At 36.0% G+C, this 12,418-nt stretch overlaps 1 long non-coding RNA gene across 1 annotated transcript; it reads right to left on the bottom strand.

Annotated features, from left to right (window-relative positions):
- Positions 1–2,802: 2,802 nt before the first annotated feature.
- LOC127064447 (uncharacterized) lies at positions 2,803–5,505 on the bottom strand. The gene is made up of 3 exons (XR_007781723.1): positions 4,979–5,505; positions 4,457–4,880; positions 2,803–2,908 (listed from the first exon to the last, which is right to left on the bottom strand). It is a non-coding gene; the product is annotated as an uncharacterized LOC127064447 (long non-coding RNA).
- Positions 5,506–12,418: the final 6,913 nt, after the last annotated feature.

The following is a 12,418-nucleotide window of genomic DNA, read 5'->3' as shown; positions in this document are numbered from 1 at the left end:
GACATCTCGAGACACGACCGGTCGTGTCTATTTCGATTTAAAAAATCAAAGCGGAGTCCTCGGTAGGACTAAATCTCGCGACCGGTAACACCCAAGCGCGTGCCGGCCGTCACGCGCGTGAGTGTTTTCCCTATCGTTCGCGTACGGAAGCAAGGAGACATACCCTTCCTACATATAATAAAGATTATATGCAGAAAGGTTCCTTTAACTTCCGTGTAGAAATCCCAAGATGATCCGTTCCCTGATCACCTAATCTGAAACAGAAAAAGAATAAAAATAGAAAAGATAAACAAGTAAAAATTGCATGCAAAATTATATACAAAAAGCCATTTATATTCAATAACTTCCCTGTAAAAATATAATTTCACCATGGTAGATCCGTCGATGATCTAACCTGAAACAGAAAAAGAGAAAAAGGAGAAAAGAATAATATGATAAATAGAAATATATATAATTAATAGAAGTATATAAATAAATATAAATGCATATAATTAATAGAAATATATAGGATTAATAAATATATATAGTGGATATTAACGTATATAATTAATAGATAAACTAATAGTAATTAATATAATTAATAGATAAATTAATAGATAAATTAATAGTATAATAATTCAATAAATCAACTTCACGATGATCGGTCCTTCGATGATGCATCTTTCCATCATTTAGCCAGAAACAGAGAAAGGATTAAATAAGAAGAGAAGAGAAGAGAAGTGAAGAAGACAAAAAAAAGAAGAAAAGCGGAGAAGAAACGAAAAAGAGAAAAAGAGCATTGAAAGATGCCGAAACGGCAGCCCGCCTAAAGGCCCACACCCGAGGGCCCCTCCCAAGGGTCCCACCCGATACTAACAATTAATAAAAGTTAATAAAAGTGATTCATGTAATAAATAAAAGTATATAACTAATGTAATTATCAAAAGTATACAATTAATAAGAGTATATAAGTAATGAAAGAAAATAAGGATAAATAAGAATGATAACTGACACAAGTATAACGGAACAGTTTTCTGTGCGTTCTCTTGGAAAATTAATTAAAAATTTTGTTATACTCAAATTTATTTATTCGTGGAAATATAATTACCAATTTAAAATGTAACAACTTAACGTTTAATTGAATTTAGACAAACGAGAGATATTGTAAAAATATAGAAATATGCAGCCATTCGCCCGGTAATACTTGCGTTTTATAATTATATGTAAAATTTAGTTACAAGCATTAAATATAATTAAGACATTCATTTCGAAATATCGCAAGTATTACCGACCCAGGTCCCACCGCTTGGAGGTTGCTGCATCTGGGGACCCACGAGCTAACGGGGGCTCTACTCTAAAATTCGCGTGACCGGCGTGATCAAATAATCGGCGTTCTATAAAACGAAGTCCCCGGTAGGACTTTTAATCGCGCGCGAACACTCCCGTGAGTGTTATAATAACGGTGACTCTACTCTAAATTCGCGTTCGCGACGTTTTACGCACTAACCGAGAATTCAGGCAGCTAACTGGAGGAGGGTCAGTCCACGCTTACGGATAGCAAACCATATTACTCGGCAGCACATAAACCGACACACGACCGGTCATTTATTCGTTTTAGCAATCAAACGGAGTCCTTTACCGTAGGACTTTTAATCGCGCCCGAGAACACCACGTCTGTGCCCGCCGACACAGGCGCGAGTGTTCTTCCTATCCTACCCGTATTCCGCGCGGATATAGCGAGATTCATGAAGAAGAGGAAAAGAAGAAGAGAAAGAGAAGAAATGGAGAAGAAAGAAAGAAGAGAAGAAAGCCAGAACGTGTGCACACATGAAGAGGATGGAGTAAAGAAGAAAAGAAAGCAAAGAATATACGTAAGATGCAATGGAACACGTGCACGTGTGGAAAAGATGAAATTGGGAAGAAAAGATGGACATAGAAGATCGGTACACCCGACGAAAACCAGAGTACAAAAATCCAGCTCGATTCTTCGGTACAGAAAGAAGGAGACCCGCACAGAAGTCCACGCCCAAGGGCCCATCCCAAGGGACCCACCCGAGAGAAATCATAATAATTAATCTCGAATAATTACGATATCAGTATGCGTTTCAATAAGTAGAAGTGACTGTGCATTTATTGCTGAATACACAGAAGATGTAAGAAAGAATTGAATGTGCACGTAGTCGATGGAAAAGATCTTGGAAAAATGATGAAATATGCAGCCATTCGCTCGGAAATACTTGCAGCCTATAAAATTCCGAGATAACACAAGTATTTCCGACCCAGGTCCCACCGCGAGGAGGTTGCTGCTTCTGAGGACCCACGGGCTAACGGAGACTCTACTCTAAAATCCGCGAACCGAGATGCCTTTCCGCTTCGGGAGCTTCGGGCTTCTCAGCAAACTGGAGATGTATAAAACCCCGCTTACAGATTGCTCCACCGTCCACACCGTCGGCTTCAGACATCTCGAGACACGACCGGTCGTGTCTATTTCGATTTAAAAAATCAAAGCGGAGTCCTCGGTAGGACTTAATCTCGCGCTCGCGAACACCCACGCGTGTGCCGGCCGTCACACGTGTGAGTGTTTTCCCTATCGTTCGCGTACGGAAGCAAGGAGACATACCCTTCCTGCATATAACAAACGTTATATGCAGAGAGGTTCCTGTAACTTCCGTGTAAAAATCCCACGATGATCCGTTCCCTGATCACCTAATCTGAAACAGAAAAAGAATAAAAGAAGAAAAGATAAACATGTAAAAATTATATGCAAAATTATATGCAAATATACAATTAAAATCAAATATATAATTAAACAATAATGTGAATTAAAAAATAAATTAATAATTAAATACAATGAAACAAAAAACAAATATATAATTAATACTTCCCTGTAAAAATTTAATTTTAACGATGACCGATCCCTCGATCTAATCTGAAACAAATAAAACGTAAAAGAATTAGAGAAAGAGAAAAAGAAAAAGAGAAAGGAGAAGAATAAAAGATAAGAAACACGGAACGTGCTCGTGAGAAAGATAGAACTCAGAACAATGGATAAGCATCTAGAAGATCATTTCCTCAGATGAAAATCAGAGTACCATAAATCAGTTTAATTTTTCCTTAGTGAAAGAACGAATCCCGCCTAAGGCCCACACCCAAGGGCCCCTCCCAAGGGTCCCACCCGAGAAAAGATAAAGGAGTTAATCAATTATTTAAAATAATTGTTTAATCTAAAGTGTGCAGCTATGCGCTGGGTGATACTGGAATCCTGTTAGATATCCTTCCTGTAAAAGTGGAGAATATGCTATGTATTTAAATGTTCTTATCTCATCCCCGTGAGCATTTTCAGTGGCCCTCACAATTGCCATATTTTATACGTTTCGAAATTATTATTTTAATACAAAACTTAACTTTATAAAACTAAAATCACGGATTTAATTGAACTTTAGAAAATACGCAAAAATTCTATTCGCGAACGCGTGGCAATGTGAGATGGAGAACGGAATGTTACGTCTTCTCAGTTTCTGAAAATTATATTATCATTATATAAGAGCATTTGAGTGACAACATGGTATAATGAAAATATGATTAAGAGCCATTCTCGAAGTGTTCTGTCGAACCTTCGAAAATAACTCAATAATCTAATAGTTGCCCTCTTGAGCCACAATTTGTGGGGGCCTCTTCGGCATATAGCCTCTTCTTTGCTTCGTGCCCTAACTACAACTACAAAACACGTTTAATAACTATCGTCACTACCGTCAAAAACTAAAAACAACCCTTATTCTAAGACGTGGAAGTAAACTGATACATCTAACGCAACTCTAAATCAAACCTGAAACGAAAATTTTGAAAGCATCGGAAGAGAAACGAGAATTAATATATTAATTGCTGAAAATCCTAAGCTAAAAATTGATTAAGTTACTCTATGTTCTACGCGTTATGATTCTACAAGTCTCTTTATCTTTCATAAACGACTCTACTCTACTTTATTCTTTCAAAAGCAATGACTCTATTGAGACTTTCTTTTATTAATAAAGTTCATTAATCTTTATTTAAAAAGGTAATGAAAAATCATTGGACGCTCCTTTTTACAAGCGAGTACTCTAATTATTAGAAAATAAATTATACAATTTCGCTTGTAATCCAGAGACTATCCGTCGCGAATGTCTTCTTGCTTATTCATTATTAAAATTCGCGAATATCGCGATACTTTATTAATTTCGCGAGAGAAAATTATTTAAAAATGCATTCAAATATTCACAACTTCAAATAATTATAATTAACGCGTTTAAGCAAGAAGACTCTATCCTGATCTAATAAATAAATCAAAAAATAAACTATTCACGAGTAAATCTCCGAAGAAATTTACTCGTGATCACTCATTGCTCTTCTACTAATTAATTACAACCAATCACTCGTGTCGATTCGGACCTTTCGTCCTCGACATGACTGAGTGATCGGAGGGATTTAAAAATTAACTTACTACTTAAGAAGTTCTGCGATGGCTCCAAAACACTGGACCGCGATTTAGGTCGAAATTGAGGGTGGATGATTCGTAGTTGGTTGAAAATGAGGTAGGTCGACATCGACGTTGGTTGAGATCCTCTTCGGTGATGCACTGACTCTAATTCGCGGTAGTTATTTATTAACGAACGATCACTGAATTTATTTCGCGAAACTCTACCATATATTATAAATACAGTCTGTGCGACTGTTAAAAAAGCAAATAACTTTACGAACAAACACTGACTCTAACGACTGCATTGCGCGCAGTCTATGCAAAGACACTTTTGGTTTAAATCGCGAAACGCGAACGAACAAACACTGCTTCTACTTCGCGATATTTTTATTTTAGCGGTACAAACACTCGATTACTTCATTGCTACGCGCGCGATTGCAACGAGGTTCTGAAACATAAAAATAAAAACAAAATAATCGGTATCACTGTTATAATAAAAGGTTGTATAAATCATTCAACAAATATGTGATAGAGAAGTATACTTACTTTAAGTTTTCGTTAATATTCTCTCAAATGGCATTCTGCGAAAATTTCTAAGTCCACTCGTGGTGATAGATGGTTAAAGTTCCCCGAAAGTGCGAAAATTTCTAAGTCCACACTTGGAGATAGATTGTCAAAGTCTCTCGAAGGCGTGAAAATTTCTAAGTCCACTCATGGCGGAAGATTGTCAAAGTCCTCCGAAATTGCAGAATCTAAGTCTAAAACAAAAGAAATAGTATAGAATTATGAAAATACGAATGATAGAAAATATACTTGAGTAGACTCTTTGTTAATAATTCCTCGAATGGCATTTTGCAAAAATTTCTAAGTCCAGTCGTTGAGATAGATTGTCAAAGTCCCTCGAAAGTGTGAAAATTTCTAAGTTCATTCGTGGATACAAATTTTCTAAGTCCCCCGAAAGTGCGAAAATTTCTAAGTCCACTCGAGGAGATAGATTGTCAAAGTTCCACGAAAGTACGAAATTTTCTAAGTTCACTCGTCGAAGTCCAAAGTACAACTGAACTAGGAACTGTATAAGTCGGTCGAAGGTGCGACTTTGTTGTCATCAATCGAAGCCGATTATCCTCACTTTGAATTTAAGTCTCAAATCAAATAAACTGTTGTATATTTGAATTAACTGTTCGTTAATACTTGCACGAATGGCATCTGTGAAATTTTCTAAGTTCACTCGTCGAAGTCCAAAGCACAACTGAACTAGAAACTATAAATGTTGTTTCAAAGCCCGACTTTGTTGTCATCAATCGAAGCCGATTATCCCCACTTCGAATTTAAGTCTCAAATCAAATAAACTGTTGTATATTTGAATTAACTGTTCGTTAATACTTGCACGAATGGCATCCGTGAAATTTTCTAAGTTCACTCGTCGAAGTCCAAAGCACAACTGAACTAGAAACTATAAATGTTGTTTCAAAGCCCGACTTTGTTGTCCTCAATCGAAGCCGATTATCCCCACTTCGAATTTAAGTCTCAAATCAAATAAACTGTTGTATATTTGAATTAACTGTTCGTTAATACTTGCACGAATGGCATCTGTGAAATTTTCTAAGTTCACTCGTCGAAGTCCAAAGCACAACTGAACTAGAAACTATAAATGTTGTTTCAAAGCCCGACTTTGTTGTCATCAATCGAAGCCGATTATCCCCACTTCGAATTTAAGTCTCAAATCAAATAAACTGTTGTATATTTGAATTAACTGTTCGTTAATACTTGCACGAATGGCATCCGTGAAATTTTCTAAGTTCACTCGTCGAAGTCCAAAGCACAACTGAACTAGAAACTATAAATGTTGTTTCAAAGCCCGACTTTGTTGTCCTCAATCGAAGCCGATTATCCCCACTTCGAATTTAAGTCTCAAATCAAATAAACTGTTGTATATTTGAATTAACTGTTCGTTAATACTTGCACGAATGGCATCCGTGAAATTTTCTAAGTTCACTCGTCGAAGTCCAAAGCACAACTGAACTAGAAACTATAAATGTTGTTTCAAAGCCCGACTTTGTTGTCATCAATCGAAGCCGATTATCCCCACTTCGAATTTAAGTCTCAAATCAAATAAACTGTTGTATATTTGAATTAACTGTTCGTTAATACTTGCACGAATGGCATCCGTGAAATTTTCTAAGTTCACTCGTCGAAGTCCAAAGCACAACTGAACTAGAAACTATAAATGTTGTTTCAAAGCCCGACTTTGTTGTCCTCAATCGAAGCCGATTATCCCCACTTCGAATTTAAGTCTCAAATCAAATAAACTGTTGTATATTTGAATTAACTGTTCGTTAATACTTGCACGAATGGCATCTGTGAAATTTTCTAAGTTCACTCGTCGAAGTCCAAAGCACAACTGAACTAGAAACTATAAATGTTGTTTCAAAGCCCGACTTTGTTGTCATCAATCGAAGCCGATTATCCCCACTTCGAATTTAAGTCTCAAATCAAATAAACTGTTGTATATTTGAATTAACTGTTCGTTAATACTTGCACGAATGGCATCTGTGAAATTTTCTAAGTTCACTCGTCGAAGTCCAAAGCACAACTGAACTAGAAACTATAAATGTTGTTTCAAAGCCCGACTTTGTTGTCCTCAATCGAAGCCGATTATCCCCACTTCGAATTTAAGTCTCAAATCAAATAAACTGTTGTATATTTGAATTAACTGTTCGTTAATACTTGCACGAATGGCATCTGTGAAATTTTCTAAGTTCACTCGTCGAAGTCCAAAGCACAACTGAACTAGAAACTATAAATGTTGTTTCAAAGCCCGACTTTGTTGTCATCAATCGAAGCCGATTATCCCCACTTCGAATTTAAGTCTCAAATCAAATAAACTGTTGTATATTTGAATTAACTGTTCGTTAATACTTGCACGAATGGCATCCGTGAAATTTTCTAAGTTCACTCGTCGAAGTCCAAAGCACAACTGAACTAGAAACTATAAATGTTGTTTCAAAGCCCGACTTTGTTGTCCTCAATCGAAGCCGATTATCCCCACTTCGAATTTAAGTCTCAAATCAAATAAACTGTTGTATATTTGAATTAACTGTTCGTTAATACTTGCACGAATGGCATCCGTGAAATTTTCTAAGTTCACTCGTCGAAGTCCAAAGCACAACTGAACTAGAAACTATAAATGTTGTTTCAAAGCCCGACTTTGTTGTCATCAATCGAAGCCGATTATCCCCACTTCGAATTTAAGTCTCAAATCAAATAAACTGTTGTATATTTGAATTAACTGTTCGTTAATACTTGCACGAATGGCATCCGTGAAATTTTCTAAGTTCACTCGTCGAAGTCCAAAGCACGACTGAACTAAGAACTATAAAGATCGGTCAAAGAGCCAACTTTGTTGTCAACTCACGAAGAAGATTATCCCCACTTCAAATTTAAGTATCAAATCAAAGGAACTGTTGTATATTTGAATTAACTGTTCGTTAATACTTGTACGACTGGCATCCGCGATATTTTCTAAGTTCTCTCGTCGAAATACAAAGCGAAACTGAACTAGAAACTATAAACGTCGGTCAAAGAGGCGACTTTGTCATCGATTCACGACGAAAATTATCCCCATTTTACAATTTCATTTCAAAATAAAATAATTCTCTGTTATTGAAAAAACGATGAAGTATGCAGCCATTCGCCCGGTAGTACTTGCGTCATATAATTATATATATAATTTAGTTATAGATTTTAGGTACATAATACATATAATTTAGTTACAAATTTGAAATATAATTAAGATATAAATTTCGATAACTCGCAAGTACTACCGACCCAGGTCCCACCGCTTGGAGGTTGCTGCATCTGGGGACCCACCAGCTAATGGGAACTCTACTTTAAAATTCGCGTTCTAGATGCCCTTCTGCTTTGAGAGTTTCAGGCTTATCAGAAAACGGGAGATGGACGAGACCCTGCTTACGAAAAACACCACCGTCCACACCGTCAGCTTCAGATATCTCGAGACAGTAATATAACATTGTACTTGTGTAAAATCTTCGTTAAGACTCGCTCCTATGGTATCCTGTGAAAATTTCTAAGTCCCTTTGTGGAGATAGACTCTCAATGTCCTCCGACAGTGCAAAGTCGAAATCTAAAACAAAAGAAATAGTATAGAATGTGGAAAATATGAGTGATATAATATTCTACTTGCGTAAACTCTTCGCTGATACTCGCACGAGTGGCTTCCTGTGAAAATTTCTAAGTCCACTAGTCGAGGAAGGAAATACAACTATGCCAATAACTCTCAAAGCCAGTGAAAGGTCCGATTTTGTTATGGTCGCGCGCAGCGAAGCAGTCGCGATGATCTAAGCAGAAAGGAATCTGAAACAGAAAAGGAATAAAAGGGGAAACGAAAAGGGAAAGGGTATGGAGAAAGTAACCCGCCCGAAGGCCCCCACCCTTGAGCCCCTCCCAAGGGTCCCAAGTGTTAAATAGAACGTTGTAATATGTTACCATTCACCCGTTAATATTTGACCCTTTAGTCAGGGGTGGGACACCATTTAATTCTAAAACTAAAGAAATCGTATTGAATATTAAAAGAATGAGTGATATAAATTTGTACGTACGTAAACTCTTCTCCATTACTTGAGGAGAGTGCGAACTGCGAGTATTACGATGTATATTCGTGGAAATTTATTGTATGAATGAACCATTTTCTGTCAATCGGTCCAGTTATATAGGCGTCACGAGTGGGAGTGGATCCCCACTACTCCATGTAATTCTAAAACAAAACAAATCGTATTGAATATTAAAAGAATGAGTGATATAAATTTGTACGTACGTAAACTCTTCTCCATTACTTGAGGAGAGTGCGAACTGCGAGTATTACGATGTATATTCGTGGAAATTTATTGTATGAATGAACCATTTTCTGTCAATCGGTCCAGTTATATAGGCGTCACGAGTGGGAGTGGATCCCCACTACTCCATGTAATTCTAAAACAAAACAAATCGTATTGAATATTAAAAGAATGAGTGATATAAATTTGTACGTACGTAAACTCTTCTCCATTACTTGAGGAGAGTGCGAACTGCGAGTATTACGATGTATATTCGTGGAAATTTATTGTATGAATGAACCATTTTCTGTCAATCGGTCCAGTTATATAGGCGTCACGAGTGGGAGTGGATCCCCACTACTCCATGTAATTCTAAAACAAAACAAATCGTATTGAATATTAAAAGAATGAGTGATATAAATTTGTACGTACGTAAACTCTTCTCCATTACTTGAGGAGAGTGCGAACTGCGAGTATTACGATGTATATTCGTGGAAATTTATTGTATGAATGAACCATTTTCTGTCAATCGGTCCAGTTATATAGGCGTCACGAGTGGGAGTGGATCCCCACTACTCCATGTAATTCTAAAACAAAACAAATCGTATTGAATATTAAAAGAATGAGTGATATAAATTTGTACGTACGTAAACTCTTCTCCATTACTTGAGGAGAGTGCGAACTGCGAGTATTACGATGTATATTCGTGGAAATTTATTGCATGAATGAACCATTTTCTGTCAATCGGTCCAGTTATATAGGCGTCACGAGTGGGAGTGGATCCCCACTACTCCATGTAATTCTAAAACAAAACAAATCGTATTGAATATTAAAAGAATGAGTGATATAAATTTGTACGTACGTAAACTCTTCTCCATTACTTGAGGAGAGTGCGAACTGCGAGTATTACGATGTATATTCGTGGAAATTTATTGCATGAATGAACCATTTTCTGTCAATCGGTCCAGTTATATAGGCGTCACGAGTGGGAGTGGATCCCCACTACTCCATGTAATTCTAAAACAAAACAAATCGTATTGAATATTAAAAGAATGAGTGATATAAATTTGTACGTACGTAAACTCTTCTCCATTACTTGAGGAGAGTGCGAACTGCGAGTATTACGATGTATATTCGTGGAAATTTATTGTATGAATGAACCATTTTCTGTCAATCGGTCCAGTTATATAGGCGTCACGAGTGGGAGTGGATCCCCACTACTCCATGTAATTCTAAAACAAAACAAATCGTATTGAATATTAAAAGAATGAGTGATATAAATTTGTACGTACGTAAACTCTTCTCCATTACTTGAGGAGAGTGCGAACTGCGAGTATTACGATGTATATTCGTGGAAATTTATTGTATGAATGAACCATTTTCTGTCAATCGGTCCAGTTATATAGGCGTCACGAGTGGGAGTGGATCCCCACTACTCCATGTAATTCTAAAACAAAACAAATCGTATTGAATATTAAAAGAATGAGTGATATAAATTTGTACGTACGTAAACTCTTCTCCATTACTTGAGGAGAGTGCGAACTGCGAGTATTACGATGTATATTCGTGGAAATTTATTGCATGAATGAACCATTTTCTGTCAATCGGTCCAGTTATATAGGCGTCACGAGTGGGAGTGGATCCCCACTACTCCATGTAATTCTAAAACAAAACAAATCGTATTGAATATTAAAAGAATGAGTGATATAAATTTGTACGTACGTAAACTCTTCTCCATTACTTGAGGAGAGTGCGAACTGCGAGTATTACGATGTATATTCGTGGAAATTTATTGCATGAATGAACCATTTTCTGTCAATCGGTCCAGTTATATAGGCGTCACGAGTGGGAGTGGATCCCCACTACTCCATGTAATTCTAAAACAAAACAAATCGTATTGAATATTAAAAGAATGAGTGATATAAATTTGTACGTACGTAAACTCTTCTCCATTACTTGAGGAGAGTGCGAACTGCGAGTATTACGATGTATATTCGTGGAAATTTATTGTATGAATGAACCATTTTCTGTCAATCGGTCCAGTTATATAGGCGTCACGAGTGGGAGTGGATCCCCACTACTCCATGTAATTCTAAAACAAAACAAATCGTATTGAATATTAAAAGAATGAGTGATATAAATTTGTACGTACGTAAACTCTTCTCCATTACTTGATGAGAGTGCGGACTGCGAGTACTACGATGTGTACTCGTATATATGATTCAAAAAAGTATAATATAGAAATATACTTACTTTAAGTCTTGCTTGCCATTTGCAGGAAAGGCATCATGTGAGAACTTCTATATTCTCTCGTCGGAGTTTGATCCAGTAATTGTCAAAGTCAATAAATGGTTTAGTTTTGTTATCATCTCACGTAACTAATGATCTCGAAATTAAAATTCTTACGTATTGAGATTTTAAATTAAAATTATTTTAAGTTTTGCTCGCGTTACGATCTTTGTAATGTTAAACGAATGTATTATTATTTAAATATTAGTTCTTTTATATTCCGTGTACATTAAAAATTGTTTAAATAATTGTAAAATTATCAAAAGAGTTTATTTCTAAGTTTTCGCGGTCGGAAAAACAGAGCTGCGATGCTCACTCGTCGGTTTACAAAAGAGAACTGACTCGATAAACGTCGGAGTTAATAAAAGTCATATATGTTTGTATTATGCAAGGCCAATGATCTCGAGATTAAAATTCTTACGTATTGAGATTTTAAATTAAAATTATTTTAAGTTTTTCTCGCGTTATGATCTTTGTAATGTTAAACGAATGTATTATTATTTAAATATTAGTTCTTTTATATTCCGTGTACATTAAAAATTGTTTAAATAATTGTAAAATTATCAAAAGAGTTTATTTCTAAGTTTTCGCGGTCGGAAAAACAGAGCTGCGATGCTCACTCGTCGGTTTACAAAAGAGAACTGACTCGATAAACGTCGGAGTTAATAAAAGTCATATATGTTTGTATTATGCAAGGCCAATGATCTCGAGATTAAAATTCTTACGTATTGAGATTTTAAATTAAAATTATTTTAAGTTTTGCTCGCGTTATGATCTTTGTAATGTTAAACGAATGTATTATTATTTAAATATTAGTTTTTTTATATTCCGTGTACATTAAAAATTGTTTAAATAATTGTAAAAT

The sequence above is a fragment of the Vespula vulgaris genome, chromosome 6 (genome assembly GCF_905475345.1).
Source record: "Vespula vulgaris chromosome 6, iyVesVulg1.1, whole genome shotgun sequence".
In the NCBI taxonomy this organism is placed as follows: Eukaryota; Metazoa; Arthropoda; class Insecta; order Hymenoptera; family Vespidae; genus Vespula; species Vespula vulgaris.
This window is presented reverse-complemented; position numbering and strand designations above follow the sequence as displayed.